Source organism: Bos indicus, chromosome 15, assembly GCF_029378745.1.
Source record: "Bos indicus isolate NIAB-ARS_2022 breed Sahiwal x Tharparkar chromosome 15, NIAB-ARS_B.indTharparkar_mat_pri_1.0, whole genome shotgun sequence".
NCBI classification, from domain to species: Eukaryota; Metazoa; Chordata; class Mammalia; order Artiodactyla; family Bovidae; genus Bos; species Bos indicus.
The window spans coordinates 14072669-14098273 of NC_091774.1; the positions used below are offsets into that span (position 1 = coordinate 14072669).

General features: G+C 38.4%; 1 pseudogene; it reads left to right on the forward strand.

Annotated features, from left to right (window-relative positions):
• The first annotated feature begins 23852 nt into the window (after positions 1–23852).
• On the forward strand, positions 23853–24936 carry LOC109568775 (protein phosphatase 1 regulatory subunit 14C pseudogene; annotated as a pseudogene).
• Positions 24937–25605: the final 669 nt, after the last annotated feature.

Sequence of the window (25605 nt, forward strand, 5' to 3'; positions counted from 1 at the left end):
CAGAAAGGGAGAACATTTTAGAAAATCATCTATCAAATAAGGAAATAATATCCAAAGTATATAAAGAACACAGCTCAATAACAAAAAACAAACAATTCAATTTTAAAATGGGCAAAATAAACAGACACATTTTTTCCAAATAAGATATCCAGATGGTCAATAGATATTTAAAAATATGCTTATTATCAGTAATCATCAGGGAAATACAAATCAAAATTACAATGTTCTTGTCACCTCACACTTGCTAGAATGGCTGTCATCACATAAATAAGAGATAACCAGTGTTGACAAAGATGTCAAGAAAAGGGAACCCTTGTACACCATTGATGAAAATATAAGTTGGTTCAATTACTATCGAAAACAATATGGAGACGGCTCAAAAAAATCAAAAATATATCTGCTGTATGACCCAGCAATTCCACTTCTGGGTATATACTTCAAGGAAATGAAGACAGACTCTCAAAGAGATAGTCTTCTTTATTCACATTCATGTTTATTACAGCATTATTTATAATGACTAAGATATGGAAAACAACCTAAGTGCCTACTAATGGAGGAATAAATGAAGTTGTACTCAGTGTTCTTCCTTTCTTTATGCAGATCCAAAGTTACTAACCTATATTATTCTTCTCCTCTCTAAAGAATCTCTTTGAACATTTCTTGCAAGGCAACCCTATCAGCAACAAATTCCCTCAATTTTTGTTTGTCTAGGAAAGTCTTTATTTCATCTTCATTTTAAAGGATGACTTCATAATTTACAAAATTCTGGGTCAGTGGTTATTTTCTCCCAGCACTTTACTCTATTCCTTTCTTTTCTTGCTTGCATGGTTTCAGAGGATTAGTCAGATGCAGTTTCTGTTACGGTTCCTCCCTAGATAAGGTTTCTGTGGTTTTTGCTGAGATATCCTAAAGCACAGAAATTTTTTCCTCAGTCATGTCTTGTCTACCAATAACACCATCAAAGTTATTCTTCACTTGCGCTACAGTGTTCCTGATCTGTAGTATTTCTTTTCAGTTTTTACTTAGGATTTCCATCTCTCTGTTACAGTGTTCATCTGTTCTTGCATGTTGTATACTTTATCCATTAGAGCCCTTAGCATAGTAAGCCCAGTTGTTTAAAACTCTTCATCTGATCATTCCAACATCCCTGCTAAGTCAGGTTCTAAGGCTTACTCTGTCTCTTCAAATTGTGTTTTTTGTCTTTTAGTCTCCAGGTAATTTTTTCTCAATAGCAAGATCTGGTGTACTGGATAAAAGGAACTATCATAAATATGCTTTTCATGATATGATGTTGAAGTGTGGGAGGTAAGGCATTCTAGAGCCCAACGATTAGGTATCGGTCCTTTAGTAAGCTTATTCCCATGAACCGTGAACTTCACAGGTTTTCTTATCATCATTCTCCTCCCCAACTTAGGCAGAAGAGGATTGCTGGAGTGGACTGGACTTCAGTATTTCCGTTCTCTCAGATGAGTTGGGCTCTAGTAATACCCCAGCAGGTTAGGCTCTAGGTAACTAATTTCCCCTAAGGGTAGGCTTTGTCAAGAAGAAGATAGTGGTCTGGCACTTTTCATTTCAAAAGGGTTCCTTTTTCCCTCCCTCTGCTAGAAGCATAAGGAGATTTTTCTCTTATATTCACTGTGAAAACTTGGTTTCTTGCAAAAACATAGGGGCCTCTCTCATACAGGTTCCCCTGGAGTTTTTAACTCTCAGACTTCTCATCACTGAAGCTGTGGCAATTTGTCAGTTGCAGTTCTGATTTTCCTAGTGATTTGTGCCTAATGTCACTCAACTGATAAAAGACAGATTCAACATAAGGAGCTGGGTCTGAATGACCATAAAGTTCAATTTTAACACTGTTCCTGAGTAAATATTTTATAGATATTAATATATTTTTATACTATCTTAATAAGAAACAGTGAAAAGTTTTATATACAAGTACACTAAAACCTCAGAAATGTAAAATATCCTTCTGTAGAATAAAGTCTCATAAAACAGCAACTATGAACTCCATTTGGAAATGAGGGACCTGCTCTCTGAAATCATACTGAAGGAATTTGATATTTTATCTGAATTAACACCTTAGCTTCTGACAAGCAATTCCACAAAGCATAAAGCCTTCCTGAAGTCTTCCTCTTATTGTTCTAAACACTGGAGTCTAAGATTCCAGAATATTGGCAGCTTGACTTGTAAACAGCCTCTCTGGATCTTTAAACTCTTCTGAGTGTCTGGTACCAGTAGGTAAACTAGGCATGGAGAATGCAGTGGGGACTCCAGGCTCTCTGAGTGTTCCTACAGAAAGACTCAGAGCAAAGATACTGAAGAGTGGGTGTACCTTTGATGGAGTGAATGAGAATATGCATTGATGAATGGAATTTTCTAAATCCATAAGGCTATAAAATTTTAAGGAAAGTGCATTGCAGATTTTTATCCTGGTGCCCTTTAGACACAGAAAATTGGCAGCCCACCTGCTGCCATCCCACCAGCCCAGGTCAACACAGACCACTGTATTCCAACATCCACTGTAGTGGCTTTAATTAAGTTATTCTGACTTTTCAAAACAGCAATAAAAGCTAGTAGTTAGTGAAAAAAACCTTCAGCGTGCTAAAAGAAAGTGCTAAGAGAAAGTACTAAAAGAATTCCAGCTGGAATTCTATGCCAAATTAAACTATTTTTTAGCATGGATAAATGAAGACATTTTCACACAAACAAAACTAAATGAATTCATCAACAGACCTCATTGAAAGAAGTTCTAAAGGGTGTTATTCAGGCAGAAAGAAAATAATTCTAAATATGAGGTATGGAATACAAGATTGTGCAAAAAAATTGATATGGGGAAATCCAAACTAATGTGACCATGTAAAAATAGTAGTAATGTCTAATTGGTGAAGTGGAAAAGGGAATAGGATCAGCCTAAAGGATTTGACACATATATTGGGCATATTTAAGGAACATCTACTCAGAGGGCAGTAATCTAAGTTAGTGTTCTGTTTCAAAGTTTTGCTTGGGAAGAGGGTAAAGATCTTGGTTTATTTCTGAATTTGCCAAGAGGTAAATAAGTAAATGGGCTTCCCATGTGACACAGTGGTAAAGAATTCGCCTGCCAGTGCAGGAGATATAGAAGACATGGGTTCGATCCCTGGGTCAGGAAATGACAACCCACTCCAGTATTCTTGCCTGGAGAATCTCCATGGACATAGGAGCCTGGTGGGCTACGGTCCATGGGATTACAGAGTTGGACATGAGTGCGCAACTGAGCACACACACACAAACACACACACACACACATAAACATACACACACACACACACACACACACACACACACACACAAATAAATAAATATGAGAAGAATAACTCCCAAGCAAGTGAGGCAGGGAGTAATAATGAGGGAGAAGAAAGAAAACAAATTGCCTACCCAAAAGGAAGAAGAAAGAGAAAACAAAAAGCTTCTAAAGAGAGAAAAAAGAAATAAGACCAAAAAAAAAAAAAAACTCTATCAATACTTTTAATCACTTCAATTAAAAGACAAAGATTATCTATTGGACTTAAAGAATTGTTAAGCATATTCTATTTCAAGAGACACAAAAAACTTTAAAAACATAAAATTTTCAAGTGAAAAGATGGAAAAATATGTGCAAATTAAATTTTTATCAAAATAAGTGTGTTTTTCAGATATAATAGACTTTGAAGCAAAAACAGTTAAACAAAAAGGTTGATACATAAAGGGTTTTATTCTCAAAGAAAATATAAAATTAGAAGATATCTCTAACTTAATAAAAATATTATATCCGTTATTGAATTCTCAATAATTCTCTAACATTTATCTGAATAACTATTACTTTTTCCAATAATTTCAGATTTTTCTCCATGACAAAATAATGACAACATAAAATTCTTTTAATTTTTATTAACATGTCTAGCCTGTGTGACAAAATCACTAAAGAGATTTTGCATAAAAATATAAAGTTAAGAGAAATAAGAAAAATGTATGAAAGACAAAGTTATCAAGGCTTACATATGTGTAACAGGAGAATGTTCAAAGCTATGGCATAGGTGTATACTGCCAAGCTGCAGACACTCAGCTGGGCTACGTGGATGTTCCTTTGTTTAACTGCTCCAGCTCTTCTGTCCAAGGCAGTCAACCGAAACAGAATGTATACGGTGCAGGACTCAGAGTAAATGAGCAAGGACACTCACAAGCAACTCACATTATGATGCAGAAATTGTTAAACTTAGGCTATTCAAAAATCCTGTATACATGGGCTCAAAATGTTCAATTTTTTTTCTTAGAAGATGCAAACACTTAGAAGATACATACCAGCACTTCCAAAGCCTTACAGATCTAAGATGCAACTCTAATACTGTCTCTCCCCAAGGTCCCTTTGGTGCTCTCTTCTGAGCTGTGGGTATGTACATGCTTCCGTTATATAAGGAGGTTTTTGCTCACAGATATCATCTCTTAATCATGTATTTGAAGTATCCAGCACAATGCACAGCATATGGTTGGTGTCTGATAACTTTTGTTTAATAGTTGATAATGAATTGATTGATTTAAATTTATATAGGAGCTCCTTTAAAGGAAGTAAACCTTTTTTAGCCTGTAAAATTGAGTTCAACATTGAAGTAATAATAAAAAGTGCTTAGCATGATATCAGGCCTTCAGTAAGTGCTCAATAAATGCTAACTATTAAAATCTCTGGTGCTGTTTATAGAATGATAGGTAGGTCAAGCCAGAAATTTTTAAACCTGCCTGTCAACCATATTTAATTAAACAAGGAATTTATGTATCACATTCAGAACTCAAAAAAATGAAGTTAATCTGTAGGAAAGACACTATGAATGATTTACTACTGCATAGTTAGAAGTCAGGATGCATTATTCACTTAAATCCTGTTTGCCCAAACCCAGAAATGAGATACTTTTTATGTCAAGCTACCTGTGCTGAATATATTTCAAGTAGATTTAATTACATTTGAGGAGAAATTCAGGATAAGATCTATGTAAATGTGTATATTCACCATTAGCTAAATTTTATCAACTTGCTTATACAAAATTAGAATTTTTCCATCCTCTGTCATATCTCCTTATTTGTATGTATCAGATATTCCTCAAGCCTTTCCCATTAAAAAGCAGTCTATTTCTCTGCAAAGATGTATTTAATGCCATTGACTCAACAGATAAAGTAATGGTTTTTGAAGATAGTTTTCTTCAATAATGTTGAGCATTGTAAACTCACAAAATCACAAATGGATTGTCCAAAATTAGACCTATAAACAAACAAAAATGTAGAACTTTCCTGGAACATGAATTTTTCATTAGAAAATTACCTATAGCACCATGTAGTAGAAAGCAGGCTTTAGGATCAAGCCAAGTATCTTAATCAATAAAATGGGGAAATAATACTCTACCTCTTACTATTGATTTTAAAAATGGAATAAAGTATGTAAAACACCTAAGACACTGCTTGTTATATAAAATACTAAGGCAATTTGTTAGCTTTCCTTCTTCCAAAAAACAGTAAGAAACTTTTTCCATGTAGAATTATGAATTTTCTTTTCTTTCCCTGTTATAACAAAGTATCTGGGCTTTGAGATTTGTGTTCACTTTAGCATCACAGCTTCCTGAACCATAGAGTTAGATCCTCATCTTAGAAGAGATTTTGTGTGATTGGTACAGAGCAAAGTTCTCTCTCCTTAGTTTTACTTTTGGTTCTTTGCAAAAATAAACTTTCTCTTAACAAAGGGTTTCTTTCTCAGGTCCTGATAGGCTTGACTCTCATTCAAGGATTTTGCTTTGACCTGATGTAATTTAATTTACTAGGATTCTCCTATCAGCATTATTAGACAGGAACATTTCATTTTTTAACATTTACTTAGCCATTTTTAAATGTTTAAATGCTTTAACCATCTTCCTTTAAGTAATGATTTTCCAGAATAGCCCTTTGTAATAGTTAAGCTATATTTGAAAGAATGTGGAGGAACTGGAAATAGTCCAAAGAAGAGCAGGGAAAATGATTAAAGGAATGGAAAATAAATTCTCTTAGAGTAAGCTACAGAGTTGGAGCTAAAAAGAGAAGCAAAGGTGTAATGTCACTGGTCTAGTTCTCCAAACCCTCAGACGAATCAGTTGGTGGCATTAGACAAACTAGAGTGGAAAGCCAGCACGCATACTTCTGAACCACAAGAGTAGAGAAAGTCTTCAAAGTCTCTCTAGTTCCAACTTCTGATTACTCTAGTCCTTTGCTGATTGCTCACTTCAATTGTAAATCAGAAGCAGAAAATGAACTGCCTTATATGAACTAACTCTGGTGATGGTTTGGTAATTTGAAGATTATGAGTGCGTTTTTACAATGAATAGGGTCTCCTTAGAAATTTGGGGGATTAACTTCACATCCAGTTATGACTCACCAGGACACTAGGATCTTATGAGAATCCTGTGATAATTAGTACCTGAGTCATCCAAGGAAAAACTGTCTATATTCCTACTCAAACACCAGTTCTTATTCTGGGAACAAGGGGAAAATGTATAGGTAATGACACTCTTCCAGTTTATAGTCCTCAAAAGCGTGCCTACACTAGTTATCTCGTATTTTCCTCTGCTCTTTGTCACAAAATTCCTGAATTACCTGGGAATCTACATAAAATGGACTTCATGCCATGTGGCTCCCAGTGAGAGGTGCCGGCAGATCAGAGGACAAAAGGAGAAGGTGGTCAAGACATCCCCTGCCTGACTCACTGCCTGCTACCGAGTTAGCTGAGGCTCTCCCAAAGCGCGGTGTTCCTTTCAGCAGGTGTTTCCCACATAGCTCTCTTTCCACGTTTGGTAACCACTTCATCTCCTTGGTGAGTGGGCTTCCCTTGTGGCTCAGCAGGTAAAGAATCCGCCTGCAATGTGGGAGGCCTGGGTTGGGAAGATCCCCTGGAGAAGGGAAAGGTTACCAATCCAGTATTCCAGCCTTGAAAATTTCATGGACTGTATAGTCCACGAGGTCACAAACAGTCAGACACGACTAAGCAAATTTCGCTTTCACTTTTCACTTTTTTCATCTCCTGGGTAACAGCTCCCTCAGTTGCTAGGTATAGGGCCCTGAACTCTTCTTTGCTGATTTGTTTAACCCCACTTACTTTATAAGCACTTCCCTTGTTAAACTCTGCTTATATTGCCCAGTTTGAATGTACAGTTTTTTTCAAGAATCTCAACTGATACAGTACCCCATAAGAATAAAGTGGTATACATGCACAGTCAAGGAATATGGATGCTTCTGAATGCTTTTCTCTGAGCTCCATAATTAAGAATTACGTTATATATGCATGTCTAAATGTTGCTGGGCTTCCCTGGTGTCTCAGATGGTAAAAAAAAAAAAAAAAATCTGCCAGCAATGCAGGAGACCCAGGTTTGATCCCTGGGTTGGGAAGATTCCCAGGAGAAAGGAATGGCTACCCACTCCAGTATTCTTGCTTGGAGAATTCCATGGACAGAGGAGCCTGGTGGAGTACAGTCCATGGAGTTGCAAAGAGTAGGACACAACTGAGTGACTAACACACTTTAGACAAGACAAACACTAAGTGATGCTAAAAGATTAATAAAAGTAAATGTCTCAATGTTATCTAGTCTTAAGCTCATAGAAATATCACCCCTCATTTTGTGTATCTCCAGATTATTCTGCTTATAAAGGGGAAACTATCATTGGTCAGTACAGTACTGTGACTTACAGACTTTCTGAAGCATCTACTCAAAAACAGTTTATATTTCCAAGGGCTGAATAATGTTTTGGGTGTCTTGGGGAAACACTATTGTGTTTTCCTTGATAGTCACACTCAAAATACTTCTGACACTAAATGTGTGGGGTTTTTCCCCTACATCAACCAATGTTCCAACAATAGTTGTGTGTCCTACAACTCAATTCAGTGCTGACACTGTCTACCTGGATTTAGTATCAGATTCCACAACTGAAAGGCTCATCAGTCACACCAGGCTCCTCCCATTTCAGATGCCAAGGGCAAGTTCCAGGTTGTCACCTGCACTTTTGACTGGTCAGCTCTAAATCAAGTTCCCATGATCCCCTCCTCAAGTTTGATCATTTGCTAGAATAGCTCAGAGAACTTGGGGAAATAATTCATACCTACTAGTTTATTATATAATAAAGGATATTGGAAGGATATGGATGAACAGCCAGGTAAAGAAATATATAGACCAAGGTCCAGAATTGTCCTGAACACAGGAGAGTCTGTCTCCATGGAATTAGGACACATCACACTAATCCCAGCACACACATCCTGCACATGAATGCCTTCACCAACCTGTAAGCTCCCCCAAATCACACACTTTGGGGATTTTATGGAGGTTTCATCATGTAGGCATGATTGATCATTAACTGTTTTCAGCTATTCTCCCCTTCCTTGAAAAAAGGGCTGAGTAAGGGCTGAAACCTCCAAGTTTCCAATCATGGCTTGATCTTTTTGATGACCAGCCCCTATCCAGCAGCCTGCTAACCATCACCTCATTAGAACAAAACACGATCCTATCATTAGAATATTCCAAGGAATTAAGGAACTCTGTGTCAGGAATAAGAGTCAAAGATCAAATACACTCCTAGTAACCTTATCTGGAGAAGGCAATAGCACCCCACTCCAGTACTCTTGCCTGGAAAATCCCATGGATAGAGGAGCCTGGTAGGCTGCAGTCCATGGGGTCGCTAAGAGTCGGACACGACTGAGCGACTTAACTTTCACTTTTCATTTTCATGCATTGGAGAAGGAAATGGCAACCCACTCCAGTGTTCTTGCCTGGAGAATCCCAGAGACGGAGGAGCCTGGTGGACTGTCATCTCTGGGGTCGCACAGAGTCGGACATGACTGAAACGGCTTAGCAGCAGCAGTAACCTTATCAACTAGGAAATTACAAGGATTTTTAGGAGTTCTGTGCAGGAACTGGAGGCAGAAACCTATATATAAATGTTTTCTATTATTTCTCACTGGACTATTTTCTTAACTTTTCTTCTGTGATTAAGCTCCCCAGGTTTTCTAAATTCAATCAAAGTTTACTGAACCCTTAGTATTGCCAAGTAAAATATTACCAATGAGTGTAGTGCAAATCCCAAATCCAGGATAGAATTAAGTGGAAGTGTTACTTTTCCTGGTTACCTCCCCCCTCCACCCCCTGCCAAGGAGCTCTGCTGCTGCTGCTGCTAAGTCGCTTCAACTCTGTGCGACCCCATAGATGGCAGTCCATCAGGCTCCACCATCCCTAGGATTCTCCAGGCAAGGATACTGGAGTGGGTTGCCATTTCCTTCTCCAATGCATGAAAGTGGAAAGTGAAAAGTGAAAGTGAAGTCGCTCAGTCGTGTCTGACTCTTAGTGACCCCATGGACTGCAGCCCACCAGGCTCCTCCGTCCATGGGATTTTCCAAGCAAGAGTACTGGAGTGGGGTGCCATTGCCTTCTCCAGCCAAGGAGCTCACAATCTAGTAAATGAGGTAGAAATATAAATGATCAAATATAAGACAAGACAGAATGAACTAGTAGGTCAATATTCATTTATTGAATATTTACCAGGCAAAGTGCTTGGTATTGAAGATAAAAAGATTAGTAAAATTGGCCCATACTCTCAAGATGCTCACAAATCTAGAGCGTCGCACATTGCAATTCACTGTGAAGAGTTCTTTGAAAGATACAAATTAAAAAGCAACTAATTCTTGTGATGGAGCATTTGAGAAAGATCACAAAGGAGATGGCATTTGAGGAAGATGAGGGACCTGCCTAGACAAAATCAAAGAAAAATGAAATTACATGGAGCGTTTAAAGACTGAAAAAAGGAAACTGGTGTGAATAGAGCATGAGACAGGCTTCAGTGGTAAAGACTCCACCTGCAATGCAGGAAACACAGAAGACTTGGGTTTCATTCCTGGGTCCAGAAGATCCCCTGTGGGAGGAAATGGCAACCCGCTCCACTCTTGCCTGGAGAATTCCATGAACAGACAGCCTGGTGGGCTACAGTCCATGGAATCATGAGGAGTCCCACAAAGAGTCAGACACAGCTAAGTGACTGAACAAACAGCATAAGACAGGGATGGGAGACACAAAATTACGAATTGGGACTTGGGGGTCTAAACCCTGGAAGAGTAAACTGAGGAGATAGTTACCATCAAAGATGAATTATTCACTGGGCTATTACAGCAGTTATAAGAAAAGTAGTAATGACATGCATCTGAATGAAATAAAAATAAGCAAATACATTGGATTTTCCCTTCCCTACTACACAATCAGTTCATATTTACTCCTACCTGACTTTTTCTCTTGTGCCTTATGAAGAAAGAATAATAAAAAGTCCAGCACATTTACAGATGAATGGTTTGACTTCACTTTAACAAAAATATTGAAACCCTATTCTTAATAGTTCTTTTATTTATTTATTTGGCTGCATCCGGTCTTAGTTAAGAATGCAGGCATCGCTAGTTATGTTGCATGGGCTTGGTAGTTGTGGCATGCAGGCTTAGTTACCCTGAGGCCTGTGGGATTTTTGCTTTAACCAGAGATCAAATCCATGTCCCCTGCTTTGGAAGGCAGATTCTTAACCACTGATGACCAGAAAAGTGTCCCCACTCTTTCTGAAGCACTATGCCAAGCACTAAGGAAGAATACAAAGCAACAAGATATTCTCTTGCCCCTCTTTTTATAAAAGAAAGAAGAGTGTTATGAAATAACTTGTCCAAGGCATTCATCTATGTGAAGGCAGCCTTAGCAATATTCCAGCTACTAGGATACTATGAATAGCATCTTCTTACTCCCCTAATTGCTTTCAAAGTATCTCTATATTATAAATAATACTTGACAAGAAATTGTACGATTCCATCACCTGCAACAGTGATAAATTAAGACTCAAGACCTTTACATGTTGATGTTGATCTCCACCAGAGCTTCCCAACAGAAAGCAAAACTGGAAAGCAGCACCAGGAAGTCTGAGAAATGTAGTTTGCAGAAGTCAGATCAAAACAAGAAAATGACAGGGAATGAGTCTGAGATCAAACAAACCAACGTCCTGCATACTCTATGTATGTTCTCCCTTGCCATCAGTAAGGTGTCTCAGCATCCTTGCCCCTCTTTCTCCTTGTCTGTATGCCTTCCTTCAAGGAAGGTCAATGTCTGTGTCCTTAGCCATTCATTTGTGAGAAATTGCTAGTACTTTAAGAATACACTGTACCTGGACAGAGGTTCCTGCAAGAAAAGCAGTATAATCACCTACAGAAAAGCAAATCAGAGGTGGTTTATGGGAAAGTTTCATATTTCAGAATGTCCTCAAAGAATGTTTAATGGCATCATCAAGCTGTTTTATGAATATCCATTCCTAAAAACAATGGTGATCATTGTCTAATACAGGAGTTGGGGAACCCCTTCTTCCCCACCTTGCCCCAGCGGCACAGCAGGAGGTGAGCAGCTGGTGAGCAAGCAAAGCTTCATTGCTATTTATAGCCAACCCCCATCATTCGCATTACCACCTGAGCTCTGCCTCCTGTCAGATCTGCAGTGGCATAACATTCTCAGAGGAACACAAACCCTACTGCGGACTGGGCATGTGAGGGATCTAGGCTGCTAATCTAATGCCTGATGATCTGATTCTGCATTATGGTGAGTTGTGTAATTATTTCATTATACATCACAATTTAATAATAAGAGAAGTAAAGTGCACAATAAATGCAATGTATTGAATCATTCCAAAACCACTCCCACCCACTTTAGTGGAAAAATTGCTCTCCATGAAACTGGTCCCTGGTGCCAAAAAGTTTCAGGAACATAGGTCTAATAGATTCAGGAAACTGAATATTGTCTTACCCTTTTATGAACTGTTTCTTAAAGTCACCTTTCTGGTACAATTGACCATGTCCTCCTGTGAAATAGAACTGTGCAGTGATGATATTGTAATCCCCAGCATTGTTTGAGCTCTTTAGAGTACCAGGTATTGGGCTAAACACTTTTATGAATCATCTATTTCTCCTAATCACCCCATGAAGTGGGGTGATTCAAAACACACTTTGAAGATAAAAGAAATGAGAGGAGGTTAAATAAATTATCAAGGTCACATGGCTTGGCAGACTAATACTCTAATCTAGGACTTAAAGACACTAGAATGCCCCCCCCCCCTCCATTTAACTATTATACTGGCTGGTAAAATGCTGTCGACCAGCTATTTCTTTGCATATCTTATATCTTTCATAGAATACAAGAGTGGGCAAGGTAAAAGAAATACACAAAAAGTGCATTCTCACCAAATATACGAAGCAAAAACATTACAAGCTGTCTTCTTAATCTCACAACAAATTAATTCTAGAACTCAATTTTGTCTTCAATAACTCTCAAGCCATCTAATTTTGAAGCGTTTATTACCAAAATGCATTTAAATGCCTATCTGTGCATTCTAAACTCAAGCTCTGTAGATCAATAAAACTCAAATTGCTTTTTAAAAAGAGATTCTAAGACTTATATTTTAAATACTTCAAAAGCAAGATCAAGATTACAAAGTGAGTTCAAGCTATGGAAAAACGCTAAGGAATATCAAAAGGTTTTCCCAAAACAAGCCAACTGATGCTTGGAAATTAGGAAAATAAGAAAGATAAACATTCTTAATTAAGTCAAACAGCAAGCATAAGAGAACATTCGCATCAAAATAGGAATTATTTTTCCTCTTCATCCTTTGTAATTCTCCACATTCAGCTATGTGAATACTGATAAAACATTTTTTTAACTTTGTCAAGAAGTAACTTCAGAATCACACTCCTCAAAAGTTATTTTCACTAATATTCACCTCATTATCCATCACCACTCTTAGTCCTTTAGGACCAGCGACTATCTGGTTCACTATTGTAGTCCCAGTAGCCCACAAAGCACGTGTGGGTAACTGTCAATGTTTATAGTATGCAAAATAAAAGAATGAATGCATCTACCCTGAAGAAGATTGAGATTTGTTTCATTCATTATCAAAAGACACTATAATTGATGAAAAAATACTGTCATCCACTGACTCTTATCCTTTCATATCAACTATCCCCTGAGGTCAATGTCTTTCTTAATACTTTCAGAGCAACTAGAAAAATAAGATTCTACTTGTTGTACTACCATGGCCATTGCATTAAGAAAAGTGTTTGTAGGAAGCTTTAAAAAATTGAAAAGCTAGAGATAATCTTGGATCTGCTAATTAGCACTATATATGCCAGTTATAGGGCTTTCCAGGTGGCACTAGTGATAAAGAACCTGCCTGCCAATGAAGGTTAGAGGTAAGAAATGCCAGTTCAGTCCCTGGGTGGGCAAGATCCCCTGGAGAAGGAAAAGGCAATCCACTCCAGTATTCTTGCCTGGAGAAACCCTTGGACGGAGGAGCCTGGTGGACTACAGTCCATAGGGTTGCACAGAGTCAGACATGACTGAAGCGACTTAGTACAGCAGATGGCAGTTATAAGAAGTGATAACAATCTGAAACAAAAAGATTTAGGAAGAGTACTTTGAAACAGTTCAAATATCACCTATTGCCCTGGCAAGATTATTTGCCATGCCCCTTTCAAAACTCTCAAAAGTACCTCAATTTAGATGATTAATTATACAGTTGTTCCAATTTTAATTTATTAATAAGTTCAATTCAGTTCAGTCGCTCAGTCATGTCTGACTCTTTGCGACCCCATGAATCGCAGCATGCCAGGCGTCCCTGTCCATCACCAACTCCTGGAGTTCACTCAGACTCACGTCCATCGAGTCAGTGATGCCATCCAGCCATCTTATCCTCTGTTGTCCCCTTCTCCTCCTGCCCCCAATCCCTCCCAGCATCAGAGTCTTTTCCAATGAGTCAACTCTTCGCATGAGGTGGCCAAAGTACTGGAGTTTCAGCTTCAACATCAGTTCTTCCAATGAACACCCAGGACTGATCTCCTTTAGGATGGACTGGTTGGACCTCCTTGTAGTCCAAGGGACTCTCAAGAGTCTTCTCCAACACCACAGTTCAAAAGCATTAATTCTTTGGCGCTCAGCTTTCTTCACAGGCCAACTCTCACATCCATACATGACCACTGGAAAAACCATAGCCTTGACTAGACGGACCTTTGTTGGCAAAGTAATGTCTCTGCTTTTCAATATGCTATCTAGGTTGGTCATAACTTTCCTTCCAAGGAGTAAGTGTCTTTTAATTTCATGGCTGCAATCACCATCTGCAGTGATTTTGGAGCACAAAAATATAAAGTCTGACACTGTTTCCACTCTTTCCCCATCTATTTCCCATGAAGTGATGGGACCAGATGCTATGATCTTAGTTTTCTGAATGTTGAGCTTTAGGCCAGCTTTTTCACTCTGCTCTTTCACTTTCATCAAGAGGCTTTTTAGTTCCTCTTCACTTTCTGCCATAAGGGTGAGGTCATCTGCATATCTGAGGTTATTGATATTTCTCCTGGCAATCTTGATTCCAGCTTATGCTTCTTCCAGCCCAGAGTTTCTCATGATGTAAGTTAGGATACCCCAAATCTCCTTCTTAATTGGTTCTGCTCTTATTCTATTTTTCTAAACTGTTTTCCTCATTTTTCAGACTGCCCTTCTCTCCCACTCTGTATTTATTTTGTCATTAGCAATGTGAATGAGTGATGAAATAAATATTATCTATTATTAAAACAAATTGCCAAAATACACTTTTGGTAAATAGTTGGACCTTGCCTAAATGAAGATCATAAAGAAAATAGAATTTTTATGAGTTCTGGAACAAATGAAAACACTCAGAATATATAGCATCAGTTTATGGCCAAAATATCTCTAGTTTCTTTAAGCAAAGTTTTTTTTTTTTTTTCAGTGTTACAAGTTTAAGGCCAGTTTTACTACAAAATTAAGGCAACTGAAGCACAGTTGATTCATTTTTTCAACTATCTCAGCCATCCATGCAAACCACTCCAAAGTCATTGAAGCCATGAAATCACTATTGATCATAAAGACAATTGAAATTAATAATCAAGTTCATAAGAAGATTGTATGCATGACCTTGCTTCAGTGGAGAAATAAATATGTATTTCTAATGTGTCTTCACAAAAGATGTTTCATAGGTTTCTGGTAAAGAAGAAATTTTTCTGAATGTATTCAATGGCGGAGAATGCAAGTCATTCCATGAATTCTCATTTTCTCGTTCATTCTTGCATAAACTTATTTTCTAAGGCCCTAGTAAGAGCCAAGGATTGTGTTACACACCAAAGATAGCAAAGACACCGTCTAAGAACCTAGTAGAGAAGACAAATCCCTAAAGATCGTACAATATGTTAAAGAGAGTGCTGTGCTGTGCGTGCTGTGCTAGGTTGCTTCAGTTGTGTCTGACTCCTTGGGACCCCATAAACTATAGCCTACCAGGCTGCTCTGTCCATGGGATTCTCCAGGCAAGGAGTGGGTTGCCGTACCCTCTGGCAGGGGATCTTCCCAACCCAGGAACTGAACCCAAGTTCAGTTACGTCTCCTGCATTGGCAGGTGGGTTCTTTACCACTAGTGATACACGGGAAGCCCTTGTTACAGAACCATGCTCCAAATGTGATGCAGTCACAGGAAAGAAATGATTAGCTGCATCAGGAGTGAGATAAGACCTTACAAAGGAAAAAAAAAAAAAAATTCCGTAGCATTAATGGTTTTCCTTGATCTGCCCAACTTTCTTCTCTATCTTCATGTAATATTTCCATCTAACTTTTCTCTTACCTATAATACCAGCTACTGGAAGTTTCCCAGATGTACCATGCTGTGTGTAATTTCCATGTGTGCTCAGTCACTTCAATTGTATCCGACTCTTTGGGACCCCATGGACTGGAGCCCACCAGGCCCCTCTGTCCTTGAGGATTCTCCAGGCAAGAATACTACAGTGGGTTGCCATGCTCTCCTCAGGGTATCTTCCCGACCCAGGGATGGAACCTGTGTCTTCTACATCTCCTACATTGCAAGTGGATTCTTTACCCCTGAGCCAGAGCAGAAGCCCATGATATATCCATACACTGTGCCTCTGAATGTGGAAATTCCGACTGCTGTGTTCTCACCCAATGCCTGTTTAATGGATTCCTATATCTCCTTTAAGATCCAGCTTATGTCTTTCCTGACCACCAATCCTGAGAAATTCCTCTTTTGAAAGTTTTGCATGTTTTTTCAGTGTGCTTTAGGTAGAGTTTTTCCTATATTCACCTATGATCCCCTGGTATCTTGCACAGTGTGTTTAGTAAGTATTTATTGAATGAATAAATGAAAAATTTAGCTAGATCTTAATGAGCACCACAAAATAATTAAAAGCTAAAATTTTATATGTATATAATATTGACTGTGTGACCCAGCATTTCTACTTCTAGTTATTTACTCAAGAGAAATAAAAACATATGTCCACATAAACATATGTACAGGAATAATACTTTATCCATAATAGACAAAAACTGGGAATAATCCAAATGTCTGTCAAGAAATACTACTCAGCAAGAAGAAGGAATTAACTATTGATTCTCAACAGCATCATGAATGAATATCAAAAATGTTAAGCTGAGCAAAAACAGCCCAGACACAAAGCAATACATACTGAATGGTTCAATTTATATGAAACTTTTGGAAAGACAAGTCTAATCTATGATGATAGAAATCAGATCAGTGGTTGCCTGGGGACAAAGAATAGTATCGACTGAGAAGGGATACAAGGGCACTTTTTGAAGTGAATAAAATAGTCTATATCTTGATTGTGGTGGTGGCCAGATGGCTATTTACATTTGTCAAAGAGTGTCAAACTCTACACATAAAAATGTAACCATTTTGTTACATATAAATTATACCTCCATAAAGTTCATCTGTTAAACTTTAAGATAATTTGCATCTACAGGGGCATATCAGATCTGGTGAACCAGAAACTCAGAGATTTTGAGTATCCTCCTTAATAAAAAATACAAAAATACATTAACAGCTCCTAAAACGAAGATCATGGCATCCGGTCCCATCACTTCATGGGAAATAGATGGGGAAACAGTGGAAACAGTGTCAGACTTTATTTTGGGGGGCTCCAAAATCACTGCAGATGGTGACTGCAGCCATGAAATTACTCCTTGGAAGGAAAGTTATGACCAACCTAGATAGCATATTCAAAAGCAGAGACATTACTTTGCCAACAAAGGTCCATCTAGTCAAGGCTATGGTTTTTCCAGTGGTCATGTATGGATGTTTCAGCTTTAGCATCATTCCTTCCAAAGAAATCCCAGGTTGATCTCCTTCAGAATGGACTGGTTGGATCTCCTTGCAGTCCAAGGGACTCTCAAGAGTCTTTTCCAACACCACAGTTCAAAAGCATCAATTCTTCGGGGCTCAGCCTTCTTCACGGTCCAACTCTCACATCCATACATGCCCATAGGAAAAACCATAGCCTTGACTAGACGAACCTTTGTTGGCAAAGTAATGTCTCTGCTTTTGAATATGCTATCTAGGTTGGTCATAACTTTCCTTCCAAGGAGTAAGCGTCTTTTAATTTCATGGCTGCAGTCACCATCTGTAGTGATTTTGGAGCCCAGAAAAATAAAATCTGACACTGTTTCCACTGTTTCCCCATCTATTTCCCATGAAGTGATGTGACCAGATGCCATGATCTTCATTTTCTGAATGTTGAGCTTTAAGCCTACTTTTTCACTCTCCACTTTCACTTTCATCAAGAGGCTTTTTAGTTCCTCTTCACTTTCTGCCGTAAGGGTGGTGCCATCTGCATATCTGAGGTTACTGATATTTCTCCCGGCAATCTTGATTCCAGCTTGTGTTTCCTCCAGTTCAGCGTTTCTCATGATGTACTCTGCATATAAGTTAAATAAACAGGGTGACAATATACAGCCTTGACGAACTCCTTTTCCTATTTGGAACCAGTCTGTTGTTCCATGTCCAGTTCTAATTGTTGCTTCCTGACCTGCATACAAATTTCTCAAGAGGCAGATCAAGTGGTCTGGTATTCCCATCTCTTTCAGAATTTTCCACAGTTTATTGCAATCCACACAGTCAAAGGCTTTGGCATAGTCAATAAAGCAAAAATAGATGCTTTTCTGGAACTCTCTTGCTTTTTCCATGATCCAGCGGATGTTGGCAATTTGAACTCTGGTTCCTCTGCCTTCATAAAAGTAAAAATCCACAAAAGCAAAGATATGGAAACAAGCTAAGTGTCCATCAATGAATGAACAGATGAAGAAGATGTGAGATATATCTATCTATCTATCTATCTATATATATATATATATATATGACACAATACTTTTTCAACCTTAAAAAGTTAGGGAAAACATGTACTAATGTATTAACACGTCTCTCATAAAAGAAAAGGGTCATAAAGTAAACTTTCAAAAAATAGGGGATACCTGTATTCCATTATCAAGTATATTACTTAAAAAAGTCATTTTGATCAGGCATCAATGAAAATCAAATCCTCTACTTAAGATTTTACACATTCCGGTGTTTGGAAAAATTCTCCCTAATTTGGCTTCTAGTTTTTACTTTTCAAATATTGTGTCTTCTCTCCTACCCACACTCCTGGAATCAAGTACTGCAGGGGACATTTGAATCACCGTAAGATCTCTGGCACTAGATGTTCCTGACCTAATGATGGTTAAGTTGGCAGATAGGACACTAGTACACTGAAATGTCCTGCAATGACATCTAGCAATAATTTATTTACACCAAGAAGTGACTGAAAACCATATAAACATACTATCAAACCCAAACTAAATGTATCTGAAACTCCACTTCATCTTAGATTTCCCACAGCCACATCAGTGTCACGGACACGAGGGTAACAAAGGGAAAAATTGGAGGGAAAAGAGATGGAAATTAGATTTTAAGTGATTGCTCTCAGAAAATACAACTTCTGCAAATTTTCCAAAAACATATGACCATTTGAGTACATTGCTTAATCTAATTCATTAGCTGCACAGTAAATCCACTCTTAATATTTCTTGTTCATTGATACAACAAATACTTTATTTTTCTAGCAAAGAAAAATTACAAAGATTCTTTCTGGACATAATCATGAACTTGGTAATCCTTAGTGAAATTTAGCATGAAGCTGTGTAATTCTATATTAATGATGTAGGCCAAAATGTTTCATATATGGGACTGAAGAGGACTGAAAAATGAGTTTCTTGGTTGGTTTCAATTTTGATAGTTACATTATACCTGCCAAATATCTGAACAATTCACATGCATCTTGTATCAGACTCATAACAGCTTCATGGAAACAATGAAAAACAATAGTACTTGCTGTGTAGCAAGGGGAATATATTTTTTGAGATTTGAAATCTAGAGTCAATGTTCTTCAAACAACTTAAAGGAGGGAATGACCAGCTTTCTGAAAGAATTTTTCCACTAAGCATTTCTCAAGAGGTTAGACAATCTATATATGTAATATAGAGATGTATAGACATTTACAAACACTCTTTTTCATTGTTTCTGGGGAAATGATCTTTCTCTGAGATTGTAAAATGGCTAGAGGAAGTACAAATGCTGATTGATCAGTCTGAGGAGACTAAAATGTATGAACTGGAGCAATATTTGCAATAAATCTTGTGTTTTCCTCAACACCTTGGGACTACTCAGAGAACGTGACTCTGCTTGCTATATATTTTAATACTTTCACAAATACTTTATTGCATTGCAACTCAAGTTTTGTTTAAATTCTTTTTTTAATTTTAGAAAGCAAATTTTATTAAATATTTTACTTCAAAAAATGTAGGTTAGCCTTCAAAGATACAAAGTATTTACATCAAATGATATTACAACATGTAGATGGTTTGTATCTCATTAATTTTAAAGATTAGGCAAATATAAAAAAGGGAAATTGGCAAATATTTCCTGCTCCAAAAGAAATACCATCTTTGTTGCTTCTAAGTTTCCTTCTCCATCTACCCAAGTGGTCAAGTAAAGGGGCATGCAAATAATTCACAGTCCTATGTTAGATCAGTAGACCACCTAGAATAACATCACAGAAGCCTTTAATAACCCTGGTCTACAGCTCACCCTCCTAGAGGGAGGGTGCTCTTGAGACAGATGGACTTCTACTTGCTTGCTCTTGAGACAGATGGACTTCTACTCTCGTTTAGCCCACGAAACCAGCTCTGTGTCTGCCTCATCCCCAGTCTCTACTCCCATTGCCCTACACTTGGGCATTTAACCTCTCTGGTAAATGGATCCTAGCTTTATCCATGGACTAAGACATGAACTTGGACTTTCTTTCCTTAAGACTAACTCTTTTCCAGAGGGATTTTTCAGTCCCTGTTGGTAGGAGAACATCTCACTAGTCTTACAGACATGTCAAGACACACCTGAATCCTGAGTAGAGCATAGCTTAGCTTCAAGGGATGGATCATACTATATTATGATTTGAAGTTGAGACAGAAAAAACTTTCTAACAAATAATTCATATAAACAAGTTAATGAAAAAGAGATTAATTGTGTGCATTTAAAATAAGCTGAGTTTATGTATGAAGAATTTAAAAATCTTATTTTTTAAACACTGGCAAAAATAAATCATTTTTTGGAAAGTACCTGTTGATATTATGTACATTTGTCCTTTTAGGGCCTCATTTGCCTGTTGCCTCTTTTAGAAAACTGATTGTTACCCCAGAAGCAATGAGTGGTTAACTCATCTTAACTCAATGCTGAATCTGAATCTTTACAAAAAGAATATAATCCATGAAAGCTACTATTGTTTTGTTGTATGACATAAAACAATGTTGCTGAATAATAGAATTCTATTAAGCACAAAATAATTCAAAAATTGGTTATATTTCCATTTATAACAGGAAAAATAGCATATAATAATGATATGGCAATATTTAAGTTTTCTGTATGAGAATTCTAGGATTTCTGCTCAATACTGTCATTTGCACACAGAAATTAAGATTTCTATGAACTCTAATAATTTATCTTTATTTCCACTTTAAAATTAGGTTTCGTGGTTATCACCATCTCAGGATTAAGACTATTTTTAGATCTCAGGTTCAAAATATAAATGGAAAAGGGATAGCACTATGTAAAAGCATGCTGTCATTATACAGAGTGAAATAAATCAGAAACAGAAAAACAAATGTCATATATTAATGCATGTACATATATATATATATATATGCATATATGGAAACTAGTAAAATGGTACTGATGAGCCTATCTGTAGAGCAGAAATAGAGATGCAGACATAGAGAACAGACTTGTGGACACAGAGAGGGAGGGGCTCAATTCAGTTCAGTTCAGTTCAGTGGCTCAGTCATGTCCAAATCTTTGTGACCCCATGGACTGCAGCATGCCTGGCTTCCCTGTCCATCAGCAACTCCTGGAGCTTATTCAAACTCATGTCCATCGAATCGGTGATGCCATCCAATCATCTCATACTCTGTCATCCCCTTCTCCTCCTGCCTTCAATCTTTCCCAGCATCAGGGTCTTTTCCAATGAGCCAGCTCTTCACATCAGGTGGCCAAAGTATTGGAGTTTCAGCTTCAGCATCAGTCCTTCCAATGAATATTCAGGACTCATTTCCTTTAGGATGGACTGGTTTGATCTCCTTGCAGTCCAAAGGACTCTCAAGAGTCTTCTCCAAGAAGTCTTCTCCAAGATAGGGTGGGATGCATTGAGAGAGTAGCACTGAAACATATACATTACCATATGTAAAATAGATAGTGGGAAGTTGTTGTATAACACAAGGAGCTCAACCTAGTGCTCTGTGTCAACCTAGAGGGATGGGAATGGGGCTGGGAGGGAGGCTCCCCAGGGAGGCAATATATGTATGACTATGACTGATTCACCTTGCTTTATGGCAGAAACCAACACAACATTGTAAAGCAATTATCATCCAATTAGAAATAAATTAAAAACTATTTTAAAGCCAAAACAAATATCACTGGGGGCCAGCTATATCTAACAGAAAAATAAATCTTCCAAATATTAAAAAATGCCATTTTTCTTCTTCTTCCTTTTTTTATAGAGGTTATGAAGTTGATGCAATCAACTATACATAAAATACAATAATATCAAAAATTTTCCAAAATTTTATAAAATCAAAGAGAACTAAAAAGAAATAGAAAATTAATGAACCCCAAGGGGAGCAGTAAACTTACATGTATAGAACACATACCATGTGTAAGACACTACAAATACACCTTATTAAATTTTTGACACAATATTTTTTAAATGACATTATTCTGATTAATAAATTATATAATTAAGATTTTTTAATTTAAGTAAACTTCTCATGTTATATGATTAGTAAATAGCAGAGCAAGAGTTTGATAAGAGTTTTTCTTAACTCAAAGTACAGGATTTTTCTCCCACATACACTATGCTGCCTTCAAGAAAATTAACTCCTGGGAGGCAGTCAAAAATTTTCATGGTTACCTGTTTATGTTCTGATTTATTTTACAGGTTACAAACCCAAATAATGAGTAAAAGACTTTTTAGACCTGCCAATGCCAAGGTTAACAGATAGCTGCTTCTCTACTGGTTTCAGTTGCATTCATGTGTTGACTTAAAAATCTTCAAGTTCCCATGTTAGCATTTGCTAAGTAATGTGTTCAATTCAAAAGTCCCAATGAGGATCCTCTACTACAACGTTCTCATTGATCATTTTCTCTAAAAATAAAATAATGAGATCTCATGGCATTGATATGCATTAGTAAGGCAAAGGAAGTAGAATTTGCTTTTTGATTTTCAAGAGACTAAAGAACTCAGTATGAGTCTTCTATTTCACTCATTTACTCATTTTTCCATTCATTCGTTCATTCATTAAACAGAATGCATCACATGCCTTATATTATTTTTGCTATGTATATAAATAAGTAAATGAGACAAAGTTTCTCTCCTCATAGAACTTATATTTTAGAAGATCATAGGGTGGAGAAGAATAAAATTTCAAATATTTATTCACCAACTCCCTTCCAATAAGGTAAGTTTGTTGGCTATGTCCCTCCGTTTAAGTCTATTCCTTCTTCAGGTGACCCTCTCTACACAACTAATCTATCCTGATACTCAGTTTGAGAGTAACTTGTCCAGTATACTTTTTGGGTTATTTTAACCCTGCCCACACCTTCATTAAACTCCTATCATGACGCTGTTTGGTTATGTCATATATTTCTTACTATCTTGGAGCAAATTTGGAAAACTCAACAGTGGCTACAGGACTGGAAAAGGTCAGTTTTTCATTCCAATCCCAAAGAAAGGTAATGCCAAAGAATGCTCAAACTACCACACAATTGCACTCATCTCACACACTAGCAAAGTAATGCTCAAAATTCTCCAAGCCAGGCTTCAACAGTATGCGAACTGTGAAGTTGCAGATGTTCAACCTGGATTTAGAAAAGGCAGAGGACCCAGAGATTAAATTGTCAACATCTGTTGGATCATAGAGAAAGCAAGAGAGTTCCAGAAAAACATCTACTTCTGCTTTATTGACTATGCCAAAATGTTTGACTGTGTGGATCACAACAAACTGTGGAAAATTCTTCAAGAGATGGGAATACCAGACCACCTGACTTGCCTTCAGGAACAGTTAGAACTGCACATGGAACAACAGTCTGGTTCAAAATTGAGAAAGAAGTATGTCAAAGCTGTATATTGTCACCCTGCTTATTAAACTTACATGCAGAGTATATCATGTGAAATGCCAGGCTGGATGAAGCACAAGCTGGAATCAAGATTGCTAGGATCTTGATAATAATCTCAGATATGCAGATGACACCACATTATGGCAAAAAGTGAAGAAGAACTAAAGAACCTCTTGATGAAAGTGAAAGAGCAGAGTTAAAAAGTTGGCTTAAAACAACATTCACCCCGGAGCTGGCGGCTGCGAGGAGCAGGTGCCGGCGAAGCCCTCGCATGCCGCTGCCCGGCCCGAGGTGGTAGCTGCGCCCGGCGCTCCGCCTGCCCTCCTCCGGGCCGCACTTCGGCTCCCACGCGCGCGGGGACATGTCGGTGGCGACGGGCAGCAGCGAGGCGGCCGGCGGGGCCGCGGGCAGCGGTGCGCGGGTTTTCTTCCAGAGTCCCCGGGGCGGTGCCAGCGGCAGCCCGGGCTCGAGCAGCGGCTCGGGCTCCTCCCGGGAGGACTCGGCGCCCGTGGCCACCGCGGCTCCCGCCGGGCACGTTCAGCAGCAGCAGCAGCAGCAGCAACAGCGGCGCCACCAGCAGGGAAAAGTGACGGTAAAATACGATCGCAAGGAGCTTCGGAAACGGCTCGTGCTGGAGGAGTGGATCGTGGAGCAGCTGGGACAGCTGTATGGCTGCGAGGAAGAAGAAATGCCAGATGTGGAAATTGACATTGATGATCTTCTTGATGCAGACAGTGAAGAAGAGAGGGCTTTAAAATTACGAGAAGCTCTTGTAGACTGCTACAAACCAACAGAGGAGTTCATTAAGGAGCTGCTCTCTCGGATAAGAGGCATGCGAAAGTTGAGCCCCCCACAGAAGAAGGCTGTATAATTCCAGCCCAGGTGGAACTCTGCTGGAGACCCAGGAAGGAATTTGGACTTCACGAAGACTTTTCATAAATAACTGTTGTCCTTATGAGCAACTTTTTTGGGGGTGGGGAGGGGTGGTATCTATTAGACATTTATTCAAGAGTGTTCCTTTTTTGGTTTTTAAAGGTTTGGTTGGTGTAATATTTTAATAGCAAAGATATCACAGACTCTGGCTTCAGCCCAACCAGAGAGCATCAAATCAGGCAGACATGCAAGGAGGGGCTGGACCAGGCAGCATCTTCTTGGAGAAACCAGATGTTAAGGACCTAATGATACAGGGATGATGGTTTTCTTACAGCTAGTTTGGTAATACTTTTTTCTTGAGTTGTACATTTGACACAAAGGTCGAATTTCTTGTACTTGTATATATCTACAGGCAACTAAGTTAAAATGTGGATGTGAGTTTTATTTCACACGGATGGAATAAACTTGTGGTCATCCTTTAATTGGAGGTCATGGCATGTGTGTTTTCAAGAGGCCACTAGGTCTTCTTCATGTGAGTGCTGGAGACCGCCAATGTTCACTTTCTACACCAAAGTGAAAAGAACTCAGCGTATCCGTTATTTTAATGAGCTACACTATGACAATGTGGAGTTGGTCAAGGGCTTAATTTATGGACTTTGTATTATTCTGTTAATTGGGATGCTTTGCCAGGTCATGTACTTATTGCCTCATTTGTGGTATTTTAAAGTTTTCTGAACCATTTCTTTGAATGACTATTCAAATTTCTCTAGAAATGTTCATACTGTCTGAGGGGTGTTTGGCGGTGGAACCAGAAAGCGCTGTGTAGCAATTCATTCTGTGCTTTCTACCAAATACCATATATTATTCTCTCTCCATGAAAGCAGGTCATAAGGAAGTGAGCAGATTATATCTTCCTCCTTAGAAATAGATCTGGGCATTTCTGTGCCTGGAGGGCATCAGACCAGATTGGGTGAGCTGAGCGATGAGCGGGTGTACAACTGAGAAAACCTCAGCTCCTCTGGAGAAAGTCGATGCAGGAGCATTGGCTGGTTTGGAAGTGTGGTAGAGATTTCCTTTCTGGCTTCTCTCAGTGGCTTATGGTGAGGACTCTGGCCCTAATTGTGCACCCTGATCCGATCCCTTTGCTTG